We start from the raw sequence: 18065 nt of genomic DNA, 5'->3' as shown, positions 1-18065 counted from the left end.
ATGAAATAATAAATATCACCACATTTGAATACATTACCTAAGGGAAGAGGATATTGTGTTAGTAATTATTACAATTTACATTGTTAATAACTATTTTTCATAAGAGGATATTATCCGTAAGTTAATCATCCTCTTTAACTATTGTTTCTGCTGCAGTAATTTACTGGAATTGTACTGACCAGTCCTCACATCTTATAGCATAGTACTATGAGTTTACTCCGTTGTCCACGGAGTAGAAAACATTGAAAGGCTTCACGGCGCTATCTGGCAACTCACCCCAAGACTTCCCACTCTCTAACACTTCCCCAGTCAGTGTCCGCGCAACATCCGAAGGGAGGGGGACGCCGATTAAGTTGCGGAATATACCGTAAATCTGCACCATTGATTCGATAATACATAATTCCAAAGTGTGTACAGTGATTGACAGTTGGATAAAGTATTTGGAAAGAGTTTATTTCGATGAATTAAGGAAAAAATGTGTCGATTTTTTGTAAGAAGGTCAGGCGACAACACTTACGATTCCTGGGTGCTCTGAGACGGTCCTTTAGCGCTGCGTATGTAAGTTTTCATTATTGTAGTTCTGAAAAAAAAAATGTCTCTAGAAATAAGTTTTAAGTTGCACCTGCATGAAGTTTAAATCTCTTTCGATTGTTGATGTGTTTGAAATGTGGATGGTTATATTGTCCGTGTGTAGCAATGTACTAGAAGATTGAACCAGGCTTTGATTTCCACGAAAACCCTTACCCGAGTAGAACTGGCTGCTGCTTGGTTGGTGATGAGGTGGTGGTGGTGGTGGTGGTAGTGGTGGTGGTGTTTGGTGGTGTTGTGGCTGTATTACACTGTGAGTGGTCGTGAGGAGCAGCCTTTTATACAAGTTGCTGGATATGTTTGAGACGATGATTTGATGTAGTCGTCATTATCGTCGTCTTCGTCGTCGTCGTCGTCGTCGTCGTCGCTGTGGTTTCTTGGACAGGTCGATGTGTGGCCAGCGACTGCCTCGGATGGAAGTGTACTTGCGTGAAAGTCAGCAAAATTGAATCTCGCCCCTGCTGAGTTTCATTGCTGACCTGCAGGAGGGTAAAGTAGACAGTTTGGACAATTGGACAGGTGTGAGGTCGCGTCGTCGAAGCTCATTCGAAAATTGGAAGGTTTTTAAGTTAGTGGTGATGACCTTGCTACTCTTTTAGTGACCAACATATTTCACAGAATAATCATGTGTTTATTACTATTTCGTTGTAAAAATGAGGAATTTATGTGCATTTCTTGAATATGATTTAGTAATTGCTTAGTATAATTGCGTGTGTTCGATTTTGATGTGTGTATGTGTGTGTGTGTGTGCGTGTGTGCGCTCGCTGTAGAGTGTAGGCATCTGTGTATTATTATGCCATATTTACCTTCCTCACAATATTTCACGACCTGCCGCCGGGCGATTTTATTAAGCGTAGTGAGCACCTGTATAGCATTGATAAGGTTGAATAATAGTGGGTTGTTGAAAGTAGTTTACGAAAGTTGTTGGGACAAATAACTTCTATCATGCAACTTGGAAAGCAGCGACACTTTTCAAAGGTTTCCAGTGTTTGTAATAAACTTATTTTTAATTGGAGTATATCTGGAGTGGGAGTTGGGATTTTAGTTGGGGAATAGGGGGAGTAGGGTTGGGTAGTGAATATAGTGTCTGAATGTGATTATAATCCTGGTTTTATTTATTTGAGTATTTATTTGTTAAGTTACGCACTATTATTAATTTATTTTATTATCATATTATTATTATTATTATTGTTATTTTTATTATTATTTTTTGTTAATATCGTTATTGTTGTTTTTGTTGTCTCGAGATGGGTGTGGAGTGGAGGGTGAGAAGGACAGAGGCTGGTGGATGGGAGTGGAATTAATGGGAGTGGGTGCCCATCCTGACTGGCTACCTCCCATATAAGGTGGAAAGAGGCCTTTGGTATATAGATTATTATCATCATCATCATCATCATCATCATCATCATTATTATTATTATTATTGCTATTGCTATCATTGTCATTATTATTTATTATCATTACTATTATTCCTATTGTTTCATTATTATTATTGTTATTTTTATTGTTATTGTTATTTATTTTACATATGTCGTATGTCATGTATCCGGGTTCGAAACGCATGTTAATATGCCTCCACGGGGTTATGGCAGTTATTATGTCCGGAATTAGAATATCGCATGTGTGTAGGCGACCGGTAATGATAAATATTATCCAGTAATTATATGGTTGCCGTTAGTGATGCGTTATTAGTCCCGCGTATAATTTTTTTCCATTCTTCATCGCTTCGGGTATTGTTGTTGGGCAAGCAAGTAATTATTTCTGTGCCGTCTGGTGATTTTAATCACCAGAAAGGGGAGGGGGGGGGCCCAGTCCGCTCTGGGGTGTTGGTGAAGGCCTGGTGTATATTGCATTTTTTTGTATATTGCATTTTTTTGTGTCTATCTAAAAGGAATATGACAAGGCGAAAGGATAAAAGGTGTGTGATACATTCAACTCAAGGCAAACAACGGTTACGCTCCAACCTTGGACGAAATCCAAAGGAATGGTCGGAATCCAAGCATTTCGTTGACTAGTGTAACCGTAGCTTCAGAAGGACGGAATATATTTCTGACGTTGTTGTTGTCATTTGTGTTGTCAGTGATCTCGCTAGGTCGAATGTAAAGGAAAAAAGCGTGTCGATAGCCGGAATATAATATATAAAGATATAAAGGAGACTTAAGAGACCACAAGGCTTACACTAGGCAGTACCATCTCCGTAAACAACTATCATCCCCACCCATAGTTTACTAGTATCTTAAAAGAAACATTTGTTTCAGCGTTCACTAACTACAGGGTTAATAAATCAATTTCATTTGTTAATCACCCTATTGGTAAACCAGATCTTGCCTGTTTCTGAATCAAAATTTGTCCAATTTAATTATGTTACTACGAGTCTTGCCCTGCTGTCCTAATATAAAGAAATGTATAAAGTATATATATATATATTATATATCTATATATATATATATATGGGGATGACGAGTGGTGATAGATATGGAACTGCCTAGTATAGGCCAAATGGTCTTTTGAAAGTCTCCTTCATTCTTATGTTATTGTATGTGTATATATATATATATATATATATATATATATATATATATATATATATATATACACATGTGTGTGTGCGTAGACCCAGTGTGGAAATATATTTTCTCTGTACCCTTATTGACACCCATACTTGACTCATGGGTTTACAAAAACTTGTACAAATATCATTGCTAAGTATTCAGTTTACTCATATATGTATATTAGGTCTTCCGATAAAATGTGATTTTTTATTAATAAAGATCCAGTAATACAACTCGGTATGTTTTACATAGATTTGACATGTGCACACACACACACACACACACACACACACACACACACACACACACACACACACACACACACACACACACACACACACACACACACACACACACACACACACACACACAGTCTGAAGATGTAATATACGAAAGTACTTACTGTCTACAAGTTTCCTTTCTCCTGTGGTTATTTTGCATTTTTGTATCGCGGTGATGTGATTGCTTGCAATATATATTATATATATATATATATATATATATATATATATATATATATATAATTTACATATATCTATATATATTTATATATATGTATGTATATATATATATATATATATATATATATAAATATATATATATAATATATAGTATATATTGTCCAAATGATGCATTGTTGAAATCTCCCCAGAATCCCGTTTTATGATTTATTCTTTCTTCATCTTCATTAATATGTCGCTAGCCGACTATATTAAGCCTGAGGGGGAACGAGGAAACCATTACAAAGTTCCAGGGCCTAAATTTGATTCGATTCCCGCACTGAACGTTTATATCCGCCGGCGGTCGATTTTATTTAATTGGGTGTGGGGGGGGGTCCTCTTCTGGCCTTCCCCCCCTCGTCTCCGTGGCACGCATTACAGTCTTTATTCTGTCTTGAAGACTCACGATGTTTCTCTCAGAGGCGTCGGGTCGGCCCCAGCTAGGAAGGGGTCGCTGTCAGGGACATCTAGGGACATCCAGGGACATCTTCCCCCGGCCTCCCCCCAGGGGATTAGGGATCCCCGAGGCGGGTACACAAAGCCCTTTCCTAGGGGATCCACGGGCAGAGACTCGATGGCTGGTAGGGACTCCTTCTCCACCCCTCAGGGGTCAGAGATCAACACCCACAGGGGTCCAGGGACCTTCCCCGTAGGTGTCCATAAAGCTTTCCCACAGGGGACCCACGAGTATAGAACTGGTGGCTGCCAGACGGTTTTCTTCAGCAGTTTAACAAACAGTACCACATAAGTGCAGGTCCTTGTGAAGTATAATCGGATTGAGGATATCAAATCCAGTCCCTAGGTTGTTCCTCGTGTGCACAAAAACGTCTGTCACCAGCCAGGACAAAATGTGTAAAGTCCGCCGCTTGAAGACACCTTTGTTGGACAAAGGTTCGTCAAAATTGATTAAAATAGAGCGCAGTTCACCAGAATAAAATATATAAACTTCCCTTAAGGGTTAAGTTTCCTTGTTAAGGTGAAGATCTATGTTTCGCATCTATGAGTGGATGCAGATCTGGCAACGGCGCAAAAGGATAGCAGTACCTTGATGGTGGTTTGGCAGCGGCGCATTAGTATAGCAGTACTTTGAAGGCGATTTGGCACCGTGTCAATATTGTAACATGGTTGTGATGACAATTTGGCAACTCCGCATAAGTGTAGAATTATTCTGATCATTTGGAAACACCTCGTATGCATAATGGTAATTTGACAACGTCGCAAAAGTATTAGTTTGATGGTGATTTGGCAACACCGCATGAGGATAGCGGTAGTATGATGGGAACTTAGCAATAGCGCATAAGTATAGCAGTATTCCCATGGTGATTTGGCTACGCCGCTTAAGCATGATAATGTGGTACCACAGCATAAGCATAGAAGTATTTCAGTTTTGTTTTGATAATAATACATAGTCCTCGTAGTGTTTTCGATGTCGATTTGGCAACGCTGCACGTGCATATAATTATTTCAGTGGCGTTTTGGCAGCATGGAAAAAGCATAGTAATGTCCCATTGACTTGGCATCACGTCAAAAACATAGTTATGATTTCATGATAACTTGGCAACACAGCATAGGTGTGGTAGCATTTTAATGGCGATGTGGCAACACCGCATAAGCACAGCATAATTTTGATGGATACTTGGCAACACGGCGTGATCTCAGTATTATTTTGTTGGCGATTTGGCAACATGGCATAATTATAGCAATATCATAATGTTGGTTTGGCATCACGGCATAAGCATTTGAATATTTTTATGAAGTATTGGCGCCATCCTTACATAGCAGTATTTTGGTGGAGATTTGGCAACACGGTATGAGCATAGGAGTGTTTGGGTGGCGATTTGTCTACACTGCATAAGCATAACGGTACTATTACATAGAAGATATCAATTGACTTTTAATTCATTCGAGGTCTGACCGTTAATTAATTGAATTGATTCGTCTTAATGTTTGCCAGAATAAATGCTTCAAAGGTTGTCATAGGTTTACATTTTTTAAATTGTTTGTTTATTTATTTATTTTATTTCAATGGAAAATATTTTACACCAGCCAAAAGAAAATTACGAAGATCGACATCGGCATCTGTCTGTAGGTTTATCGTGATGGTTAAGATTTTTTGTGATATTAAATAAGAAATAAAACTCTGTATGTTTTCATAGATTTGACATATGCATACATCCATGTCACACACACACGCACATACACATACACATGCACACACACACGCACGCACACTTCGTTTGCGTATTAAAAACCTCCATTTAGCTCCTTGTGGATGAAGAGTCATCCCTGTTCCCCGCCACACTACTCGGGTTAAAGGCAATGCAGCGAGGCACAGCGCTTGCACAGCAGGCTTTGACAGCTGTAGCACGGTTACCTAAAGTTCATATTATTATTAATAATGATAATAAAAATAATAATAATTATCCGTATACCAAGATCTTTTTTCCCCCTTATAAGATAGGTAACCAAATCAAAGTCATGCACCTACTCCCAGTCACTCCACTCCCCTCCACCACCCTTTCCCCCATTCCCATCTTAGCTCCTCATGGATGACGGGTCGTACCTGTATCCCGCACACTGCCTTGGTCAGAAGCAATGTAGTAAGGCACAGTACGTCCACAGCAAAACGGTTTCACTAAATCGGCGATCCCCTCCACACCTCCGTACCCTCATAATAATAATAATAATAATAATAATAATAATAATAATAATAATGATAGTAATAACAACAATGATAATAATGTTGTAAGAAGGTATACGGGACTGTGTGTTGAGGCCGTTTTAAACGCGACAACTTTATGGTGATTGATGGACACGTACACAAGTGGTAAGAATGTGTGTGATTTGCGTCGGTGATGGGGGTGTCCATTTGGCCCATGGGTGTCCCGGAGGAAGCGTTTTAGTTCATTGATTTCGCGACGCTTTGATTGTGTGCACACAATGCTTCCTCGTTCTTGTTATGTTGTATTGATGTTCTTGTTATTGTATGTTATTTTTATTGACATTATTATTGATATTAGTTATTATTGATTATTATTATTATTGATTATTAAATTATTGATATTCTCATTAATACTATTATTGTTATTATTATTGTTATTAATATTATTGATATTCTCATTAATACTATTATTGTTATTATTATTGTTATTAATATTATTATTATTATTATTATTATTATTATTATTATAAGTGTGTGCGTTGTAGGTAGGAGTAGGTACGTGCTTTGGCTACCTTCCTTGTAAGGGGAAAAAAGCAGTTGGTATATAGTGTGTGTGTGTGTGTGTGTGTGCGTGTGTGTGTGTGTGCGCGCGCGTGCGGCTAACTCTTAGAAATTAATTTCATATCTTGGAAAACACCGATATTGAAGTAAAGATAATGGACGAGTGTATCTTTAATGTCTGTTTTCCACAAACTTTGTGCTAACAAGGCAATCATAGTACATTTTTGTGATAACTGGTTTAATGAGAAAATAAATATCAGTTTGTCAATTTGATGGACGAAGCAAGAAGACGCATATAAAAAAGAATTCTTAGTATTGTTATTAACATTATGTACTATATTTTTTGTATTTTCGTTTATTATTTTTCATCATTGTTTTTAATATTGTTACCAATATATTATTTGCATTATAATTATTGTCGCTTTATTTTGTATATCATGCGTTGTTTTTTTTCCATTTAATTATATTTATGTATTTATTTTTTCATGTTCTCCTTAGGCATGAGTAGTAGTAATAGTAGTAGTAGTAGCAGTGTCCGCATCTCCGTGAGCGTCTTGTTAATGATGATGGTGGTGGTGGTGGTCGTGGTGGTGATGATGATGGTGGTGGTGGTAATGATGATGGTGGTGGTGGTAATGATGGTGATGGTGGTGGCGGTGATTATGCTGTCACTTTTCCTTCGGCAGCATCCGGTCCCTGCTCTCGTCCTTCAAGAGCTCACACTTGGGCAATATATATATATATACATATATATATATATATATATATATATATATATATATATATATGTTTCTATATATATATGTGTGTGTGTGTATGTATGTATGTGTATATATATATATATATATATATGTATATTATATATAAATATATATATATAATCGCAACAATCGAAATATATAGTTTCGTTTACTCAACTCTTTCTTTCGTCCGACTGTGGTGTTAGTTGTGCTTTACAAATGTGTTACAACATTTTTCACCAGTGATATAAACACACACACACACACACACACACACACACACACACACACACACACACACACACACACACATACACAAATTGGTCGTAACACACGAACCATCAAAGATACATTTGCATATCTTTGGCATAAGATGGGTCAGCTTCTTTTGACCGTAGACGTACCTCGTCCTTCGCTGGCTCTTCTGGAGTGCTACTTCAGCCGTTGTCAGGACTCGAACCGTGTCACGCGACCATTTGGTCCTTCGTTAGTCTTCGGCGGGGTTGCTTGAGAGGAGGGGAAACTCGTAGGAAATCCTCCCCCTGTCACTCCCCCTCTCCCCCTGTCACTCCCCCTCTCCCCCTGTCACTCCCCCTCTCCCCCTGTCACTCCCCATCTCCCCCGTCACTCCCCCTCTCCCCCGTCACTCCCCCTCTCCCCCTGTCACTCCCCCCTCTCCCCCTGTCACTCCCCCCTCTCCCCCTGTCACTCCCCCTCTCCCCCTGTCACTCCCCCTCCCCTCCTGTCACTCCCTCTCCCCCTATCACTCCCCCTCTCCCCCTGTCACTCCCCATCTCCCCCGTCACTCCCCCTCTCCCCCGTCACTCCCCCTCTCCCCCCTGTCACTCCCCCTCTCCCCCTGTCACTCCCCCTCTCCCCCTGTCACTCCCCCTCTCCCCCTGTCACTCCCCCTCACCCCCTGTCACTCCCCCTCCCCTCCTGTCACTCCCTCTCCCCCTGTCACCCCCCCTCTCTCCCCCTGTCACTCCCCTCTCCCCCCTCTAGGGGGACGAAAGGGGGGCGTTGGGTCATCGGGCAGATGAATAAAATCGCTTAACCTCATGGAAAAGTCTGGTAAATTTGTGAATATGCCAGTTAATTCCCGGGAATCAGAGAGAATAAAACGTGGACTAAAAGGTAGTGCAGTAATAATAATAACAAAAATATTGATGGTAATATAAATACTACTACGACCACTACTATTACCACTACCACCACTACTAGTACTACAAATACTATTACTACTACTACCATTAACTATTAGTAGCACTACTAATAGTAATAGTGATAATGATAGGATAGTAATAAAAAATAATACACAAACAGCCCATCCCTCAAGAGGTTGTAAAACTCAATAAGTTAACAGTTGACAGCCCTGTGGAGGAAAGAAAACCGTCATCAAGATAACAAAAATAATAATAAATAAAAGGATAGTACAGACTACCGTAGTCGTGTTTATTGTCTTGTTCCATTCGCCGAATCGCGATAGTTTTTAATATTTTTGTAGCGATAGTCCTCGTGATAGGCGTGGTAGGGTACGATTTTGTGTGAATTTATCTGACACAAATTGACGATTTTGGAAATAAGGGGATATAGTAGTGGTATCCTTATCGCCCCGGCCCCTGAGTAAGAATGTTTTTCTCTACAATAAATTATACGATATTATTTATCTACGATAATGTTTTTTTTTATTTGTTTATAAGGTATTTATAATTATTATTATCTTCATTTATTATTCATTATGATCTACTTATTATTTTGTTCTATTTTTGTATATATTTTCTATTTTCTCGCATCCGACATAGTTATGGACCAAAAGGTCTCCTGTCGTCATGCTCTTCGTTTGTAATCCTTCGTAAATGTGCGATACATTTCTTTACGATAATTATGTACGATACTTTCTGTATACATGTACGATAATTGATGTGAAATGCATACCCGTATGATAGTCCTGTACGATGATTGTGCTTAGAAGCGACAAAATTTTCTGTGCGATAATATTTTGCGGACAATTGCCCTCGTCCAAGTGGTGGATTATATGGTTTAACGTCACAAACTCCCCTCTATCGGGAGGCCAGGACGGTGCCCCTTACAGATGACTTTGTAGCGTGGAATTTAATGACCCATGCCCTTGGTTCAACTTCGCCGGTGGCAGGATTCGAACCGCCATACTTCGAACCTGACTAATTGGTCATGGAAACTGACCCTAAGTTATCATTACAAAGAATTACAAAAGAAGAGCATGGCGATAGGAGACCTTTTGGTCCATGACTAGGACGGGTGCGGATTATTTATTTAATGTATTAATTAAAAAAAAATTTGTATATGTGTGTGTGTTTTATATATATATATATACATATATATATATACATATATATATATACATATATATACATTCATATACATATACACGGTACGGGAATGGGAATGGGAATCCCTAGACAGCCAGCGGGATGACCTGTCCGTGTTCCCGTCTTCGAGTGTATAATTGTAAGGTTCAAGCAGTTTGTAGACAGCTTACTGAAGAAAACCGAGTCGGTCGAAACGTATAAGCAATAAAGGAGTTCCAGCCCATCTTCGCTTATTCTTCCTCCACCTACACTCGCATCTGTCTAAATCATTTATCCAATATATATATATATATACATATATATATATATATATATATATATATATATTATACTTTTGTATATGTTTCGCTGTGTCTGTCACATTGTATTCCCTGATGATGTCTTAAAATAGACGAAAACGTTCAGACTAAGTTTCTTGTTTCCCTCTCCACTACCTTAAGTCTGTACCTCCCTCAGTAACTCCTCTTCGGTGCGATAGAAGCGCTGGAGAAAGTATTAGTGACGTAGTGTAGGTAATCTGTCCAAGATAATCATTTGGAAACGATAACGATTATCTCGTGTTTGTGCAGGTCAGGTCCGGTAGCGGGAATTGAGTGGGTTGGGTGCAGTAGCACTACCTATACGTCACCGCATGCAGATGAGGTGTCAGACCCTAGTTAGGGAGACTGTTTTTCTTCCAGTTAAATCCATCTAGGGATTTCAAGGTGTGGAGGAATGGGCGGACACACGCGCGCGCTCACACACACACACACACACACACACACACACACACACACACACACACACACACACAGAGACACACGTGTACATTAGCAATTAGGTAGAGACACTTCACCTCTCTCTCTCTCTCTCTCTCTCTCTCTCTCTCTCTCTCTCTCTCTCTCTCTCTCTCTCTCTCTCTCTCTCTCTCTCTCTACCTTTCTCTCTTTAGCTCTTCCTCTCTCTCCCATTCCCTTTCCTTCTTCCTCCCACACTCCTTCACTCCCCTTTTCCTTTTCTCCTTTTTCCCCTTCCTTCTCCTTCTCCTTCTCTCCATCCCTCTCCCTCTTCTTCCCTCACTCCCTTTCTCTCCCTCCCTCTCCTTTTTCCTCCCTCTCCCTCCCCATCCCTCTCCCACAACACTCCCTCTCCCTCCCACACTCCCTCTCCCTCCCACACTCCCTCACTCCCTTTCTCTCCCTCGCTATCTCCCTCTCCTTCCACCTCCTCCCATGTCATGGCTTCTCCATCCGAACAGTTGGGCAGACACCAGCAGTCAGGCACTGTGCCACGCTTGCATGCATGCAAGCAAGCACACACACCTGCCTGGCTCCAAGCATTTACAACTCAACTCAGCCGCATGCAAAGCGTCAACGCGAGCGGTGGCGAGCCAGTTAGCTAGCTTGCTAGCTTGCTAGTTCGCTAGCGAGCGAGCGAGCTAGCTAGCTTGCATGCAGAGCCTGTACGACCGGACGTAGAGTTCGGGGATAAGCTTATCTTGGCTTGGCGTGGCTTGGCTTGTCTGCGCATGCGTACTGGCGTGCTTGTGGACCCGCTGGTTGCCCACTCTCCTCCTCCTCCTACTCCTCCTCCTCCATCCTCCTCCATCCTCCTCCTCCGCCTCCTCCTCCTCCTCTTCCCCCGCCACATCAACACACCCTGTTTCAAACCCGCATCATTTTGGATTCTTATGAGGACTCTATTGGTTCACGTGCATTTTGCATACGTGATGGTACTTTTAGAAACACACACACTCACTCACTCACTCACTCACTCACTCACTCACTCACTCACTCACTCACTCACTCACTCATTCCTCACTCCTCACCTTACCAGTGTCAGTGACGTAAGGAACTGCTGTTGCAAAGAACTCGATTTGTTCAATAATCTCAAAGGGTGTGTGTGAGAGAGAGAGGGAGAGGGAGAGAGGGAGTGTATTGAGTATGAGAGAGAGAGAGAGGGATAGGGAGAGAGAGAAAGTGTTTGTGTATGTGAGAGAATGTGTGTGTGTGTGAGAGGGCTAGGGAGAGAGAGAGAAAGATAGAGTGTATGTGTATGTTAGAGCGAGAGAGATAGAAAGTGTGAGTATTTGAGAGAGAGAGAGAGGGCTAGGGAGAGAGTGAGAGTATGTGTATGTGAGAGCGATGTAGAGAGATAGAAATTGTATATGTTATTACAATCTGTATCTCAGTCTCCTCGCCAGCTCGGGACCTCCCGTGTGTGTGTGTGTGTGTGTGCGCGCGCGTGTGTGTGTGTGTCCTTGCTGTGTGTTTTCCAGAGGACGCGGGTGGCGTGACGGAGTTCGGTCCAGATAAAGTAATCTCCCGGATGAGGCTTCCCTGGGGTAGACTGGGGTGCCAACTCTGGTGCCAAACGAGTGGACCTGGGCGCTGGCGTCTGGGAGATGCCAGAAGCAGGAGGTTCGAGTCCTGTAATACGTGTGGGCATGAGCTTGCAAAGTCTCTTTGGTTAGTGTAAAGGCTGTCATGTCCAACCACCCCGTAAGGCGCTTAACGGGTGATATTGATTAGGGGGTCAGGGTCGATTTGGAATGCGTTCAGGCAGAGGGTCGTCTCGTTAGCGGACAAAACCCTCCCCGAAGGTAAAACAGAACTTCACGTAATTAAATCTCTCCCTAATCGGAATTCCTGTAATTCGGAAGTTTTCCGATATTCGCAACGGAAGCTCCGGAAATGTACGAAACTGTACCACAAAGTCTCCTTCCGAAGACGACGGGGGTGGGGGGAGTTCCGAATTTGAGAGATTCCGAGTAAGAGAGAACTCAGTTCGTCATCTCTTCGGAGAAGTGGAAAGACCGGATTGGCTCGAGAGATAACCCTTGCCCTCCTCTTCGCACTGAAAGGGTTAACGTCTACGCCTTCGTAATGATGCCTCGTATGCCTGTACCACACTCTACGGCCCGACAAGTTCAATCAACTTAATAAAATCATCTGACGACAGCCAAAAGTGTATAGAACGACCACCATCTCTCCACCCGTGGTTAAACGATTCTCATAACCTTTGGAGTCAAATGACTTGTTAGGGAGACTTTGCTGGCGCCAATGACAAGGGAGACTGCTGGCGCCAATAACAAGGGAGACTTTGCTGGCGCCAATTACAAGGGAGACTTTGCTGGTGCCAATGACAAGGGAGACTTTGCTGGCGCCAGTGACAAGGGAGACTTTGCTGGCGCTCATAACAAGGGAGGCTTTGCTGGCGCCAATAACAAGGGAGACTTTGCTGGCGCCAATAACAAGGGAGACTTTGCTGGCTCCAATAACAAGAGAGACTTTGCTGGTGCCAATAACAAGGGAGACTTTGCTGGCGCCAATAACAAGGGAGGCTTTGCTGGCGCCAATGACAAGGGAGACTGCTGGCGCCAATAACAAGGGAGACTTTGCTGGTGCCAATAACAAGGGAGACTTTGCTGGCGCCAGTGACAAGGGAGACTTTGCTGGTGCCAATAACAAGGGAGACTTTGCTGGCGACAATAACAAGGGAGACATTTCTGGCGCCAATAACCAGGGAGACTTTGCTGGCGCCAATAACAAGGGAGACTTTGCTGGCGCCAATAACAAGGGAGACTTTGCTGGCGCCAATAACAAGGGAGACTTTGCTGGCGCCAATAACAAGGGAGACTTTGCTGGCGCCAATAACAATGGTGAATGGGAGTGGCGTGGGAGGGGATGAAATGGGAGGGAGGGGAATTATTCCTTTTGACTTTGGCTACCTCCCTTGTAAGAGGGAAAAAACCCTTGGTATGTATGTATGTGTATATTTAGATACTTGCTTGAATATTCATTATGTATACATTTGTGAGATTATTTTATTTTTTATCTATTATTTATGTATTTTATTCTTGCTTTTATTTTGTTCTTCATCGGACAACTAAGGATTATTTCTCCCTCGAAAGGAAGGATTCACACCATAACTGAATAAAAACGCGTGGTATTAATGATCTAGGCCTTTACCGGGGACCAGGTGCCGCCCTATCGGGACCGCATCTCCGCGTGGAAATGAGGGTCTTGGTCAGATTTGAACCAAGAGGGCAGCGGCGGGGACCTCTTGACTGATGGTAAAGTCTTTCCCCAAAAATTATCTATGGACCAGTTCCCCGGCGACCGTGGGCGGATCCCCCGGGGTCGCGGTTATCATACTGAGAGATCTGGGGCAACAGACCAACTGGTTCATTAATGTGATATGGTTTAACGTCACAAACTCCTCCCATCGGAAGGCAAGTGCGGTGCCCCTCACAGAGTACTTTGTAGCGTAGAATTTAATGAACCATGCCCTTGGTTCAACTTCGCCGGTGGCAGGATTCGAACAGCCATCCCCTCGACCTTCGCCGAGTTTGAATCGAGTTGGTCTTAGGTATTGTCCTGTATTTGGTAAAGGACTCACTGTATGGTATTGTCCTGTATTTTGGTAAAGGACTCGCTGTATGGTGAAGCGGTGGGGGTAAACCAGCTTCAGCTCTCAGTCCTTGCTGAGTAAGAGCACTGCCTCGCTGCATTGCTTTTGACCCGAGCCGTGTGGCGGGATTGAGGGATGGCCCTTCATCGCCGAGGCGCTCATGTGGGAGAGGTGGTCGGATGGGTTTTATTTATGGCGTGGGTGTGTGCTTTGACAAGGCCACCCCCCCTTATAAGGGGGAAAGGGTCTTTGGTATATGTATAAATACGATAAATGGCATTTCCTGAATCGAGTGGAGAGGCTTGACAAAAAAAAAAAAAAAAAAAAAATCTTTCCTTCATGCCTTCACTCGGGCGAGGACTTGCTTGGCTAATGTTGCCAGATAGGTGATTACTCATTTTCTTACTTCGCTTGTGGTTGGGAGATGGTGTACAAGTCTTCTGTAGCTACTTCTGGCTATGGTTTCCCTCCTCTGTGTATATTTGTTCCCGTTATTTAGATAAACACCTAAGCAAGATGCTGTAATGATTATAATTTATTTTATATTATTTGTTTTTGTTTTGTTATCATTTGTCTGTCTGATTTTCATTTATTATTAGTTATATGTCAATTTATTATTATTTACTATTTACCTGCTTGTTTATTATTTAACTATACCTATGCATTTATTTATGTATTTTATTTGTTATTTACATTATTATAGTTATTTATTATTTTATTATTATTATGATTTTTTTTTCGCATCCGACATAGATATGGACCAAAAGGTCTCCTGTGGGTTTCTTTTCATAGTTGGTCTTCAGTTCATGTCCACTGCCCTCCGAAACTCTCTCATTGACTCCATGACCACATCTGTGAATAAAATCGTCTGACAATCACCAGAATAAAATAAAAATTTGGGGGGAGGAAATTCGTCACCTTTTGGGCTTACTGAGGTGATTTAGATAATTTGTCGTTAGCCATAAAAAAGTGGTTTAATTTGACAAAACCGTCATATTAAGTAAGAACCCAGTTACACCAAGTTTACGATCGGTTTCCGACCACCGGCAACCAGGCTGATTTGTGCTGTTCCTCTGTTTATTACTAAAAAGAATTCAAGACAATGCTCCAATTGGAATAAATATCTTACCCGTCATGAAGATGAATATGGAAACAGCCAGCTGACGCTAACTGTGAAAGAAACCAAAGTGCCACCGTAGAAGGTGGACGGAAACAGGTCGTAAGCTTGATGTGACCTGGGCTTAATATATCATGAATAACCCATGTACTGACATATCTTTAGAGAAATGAATACACGTTTTCTAATATTTCAATTTCATCTCTTTTCAGGTATCTCGGTATATAAGTTTCTGCACACGTAAGTAGGCTTTAAGGCAATACTTGATCAAACTTGCACCGCAGCGCAATTGTGTTTATTAATCAGACAGAGTTGCGGATGCCAGACACATAACACGATTGACGAAGCAGAATTTATTTGTCTGTGATTATAACAAAGTGGGATGGGATGGGCGAGTGTTGGTTAGTACTGTGAACTAGAGTCGTTCTTAGGAACCTTGAACCCATTATCGAGACGACGGAATACGGTAAAAGCGACCATAAGTCACATAAACGTAGGGGTCACATTGGCATGCGGGGAAGTGTACTTTCGCGTGGAGGGGAGTGAGGGAGTGTGAATGGAGTGCAAGGCAGAGGAGGCCATCCGTGGGTTGGTGGTGGTGGTGGTGGTGGTGGTGGTGCAGACGTCGAAGTGCTGTGGCAGAAACTATTGATTGAAGGTCACGATTGTAAACCGGAGGGTCCTCGAACTCAAAGCCTCGAACTCAAACCCACGAACTCGGAGCTCGGAGCTCGGAATCTTGATTACTTGGGCCTTGTGGTCTTCATGCGGTCGGTCGGTCGAGTCGTCCTCGGAGTGGAGGTGGGGGGTTGGGGGGGGCTTGAGGGGGAGGTTAAAGGCGCGGGGGGGAGGGGAGGAATATCCGATCTCGCTTACTCGATCGTCCGTTCTGTCGGAAGCTCTGTCGGAGGCTCAAGGAGATTCAGGACTTCGAGAGTTTCTCTCGTTCTCTATCTCTTCTTCTTCGTATCTCCGCTTCCTCCTCGTCCTCCTCGTCCTCCTCGTCCTCCTCGTCCTCCTCTTCTTCTTCTTCTTCGTCCTCCTCGTCTCGCTCTCGTCCTCCAACTCTTACTCTTCCCATCTCCTCTTCCTCCTCGTACTCTTCTTCTTCTTCTTCGTCCTCTTCGTCTCTCTCTCGTCCTCCAACTCTTCCTCTTCGTATCTCCTCTTCCTCCTCGTCCACCTCTTCATCGTCCTCTTCTTCTCTCTCTCGTTCTCCACCTCTTCCTCTTCGTATCTCCGCTTCCTCCTCTTCTTCTTCTTCGTCCTCTTCGTCTCGCTCTCGTCCTCCAACTCTTCCTCTTCGTATCTCCTCTTCCTCCTCTTCCTCCTCTTCTTCTTCGTCCTCTTCGTCTCTCTCTCGTCCTCCACCTCTTTCTCTTCGTATCTCCTCTTCCTCCTCCTCCTCATCGTCTTCCTCATCATCATCATCGTCTTCCTCTTCTTCTTCGTCTTCTTCGTCTCTCTCTCGTTCTCCACTTCTTCCTCTTCATATCTCCTCTTCCTCCTCGTCTTCCTCTTCTTCATCATCCTCTTCGTCTCTCTTGTCCTCCACTTCTTCCTCTTCGTATCTCCTCTTCCTCCTCCTCCTCATCGTCTTCCTCCTCATCATCATCATCGTCTTCCTCTTCTTCATCGTCCTCTTCGTCTCTCTCTCGTCCTCCAACTCTTCCTCTTCTTATCTCCTCTTCCTCGTCATCATCGTCTTCCTCTTCTTCATCGTCCTCTTCTTTCTCGTCATCATCGTATTCTTCGTGTTTCTCTCTCTCTCTCTCTCTCTCTCCCCCTCTCTCTCTGTCTCTCTCTCTACCTCCTGCTTTTTCGCCTCCTCCCCCACTCCTCAATTTCCTCTTCCTCCCCCACTTCTCTTCCTCTTCCTCCTCCCGCTCTTTCTCCTCCCCCACTCCTCTTCCTCCTGCTCCTCCTCCTCCTCTTCCTCCTCCTCCTCTTCCTCCTCCTCCTCTTCCTCCTCTTCCTCTTCCTCCTCCTCTTCCTCCTCCTCTTCCTCCTCCTTCATCCTCCTCCTCCACCAACCTTATCCTCTTATTGCTTTCTCCTCTCATCCTCATCCTCATCCTTAATCCAATCGTCCCTTTCCAGCCATCTTTGCTTGCCCCCTCCCCCTCCCCCCTCCCCTCCTTCCTCACATCTCCCCTCGTTCTATTCTCCTCCCACTCTCCCTCCCTCTTCCTCACCTTCTCTCTACCCTTCTTCCTCCCCCTCTCCCTCTTCTTTTCCCTCTCCTCCATTCTCCCTCCCCCTTCCCCACTCCCCGTCTTCCTCCCCTTCTCCCTTCTCCCTCTCCCTCCCCCTCCCCCTCTTCCCTTCTCCCTCCCCCTTTCCTCTTCTCCCTCTCCCCCCTAGCCTCCCTCTCCCTTTTCCCTTCTCCCTCCCCCTCCCCCTTTCCTCTTCTCCCTCTCCCTCCCCATCCCCCTCCCCCTCTCCATCCCCCTCTCCCCTTCTCCCTCCCCATCTCCCTATCCTTCTACCTCTCCTCCCTCACACTCTCATCCTCCCCCTTTCCCCTTCTCCCCTTCTCCCTCTCCCTCCCCCTCCCCCTTTCTCCTTCTCCCTCTACCCCTCTCCCTCGCCTCCCTATCCT

The 18065-nt window shown here is 43.4% G+C and overlaps 1 protein-coding gene across 9 annotated transcripts in view; it reads left to right on the top strand.

Annotated features, from left to right (window-relative positions):
• Positions 1 to 302: 302 nt before the first annotated feature.
• Positions 303 to 18065, top strand: part of LOC143038396 (cytokine receptor-like) — a 319290-nt gene continuing 301527 nt past the window's right edge. For 7 of the 9 annotated variants that reach the window (XM_076207513.1, XM_076207512.1, XM_076207511.1 and 4 more), the window contains exon 1: positions 303 to 554. The gene's annotated coding sequence lies outside the window, so the exon portion shown is untranslated. Of the gene's footprint in view, positions 559 to 15675; positions 15704 to 18065 lie in introns of all 9 variants that reach the window. The other 2 variants (XM_076207507.1, XM_076207508.1) reach the window with 2 other exon arrangements.

Source organism: Oratosquilla oratoria, chromosome 24 (assembly GCF_046742065.1).
Source record: "Oratosquilla oratoria isolate Oo_2021 chromosome 24, ASM4674206v1, whole genome shotgun sequence".
NCBI lineage: Eukaryota > Metazoa > Arthropoda > Malacostraca > Stomatopoda > Squillidae > Oratosquilla > Oratosquilla oratoria.
Note: the sequence above shows the minus strand (reverse complement) of the source record. Positions and strands in the feature narration are given on the sequence as shown.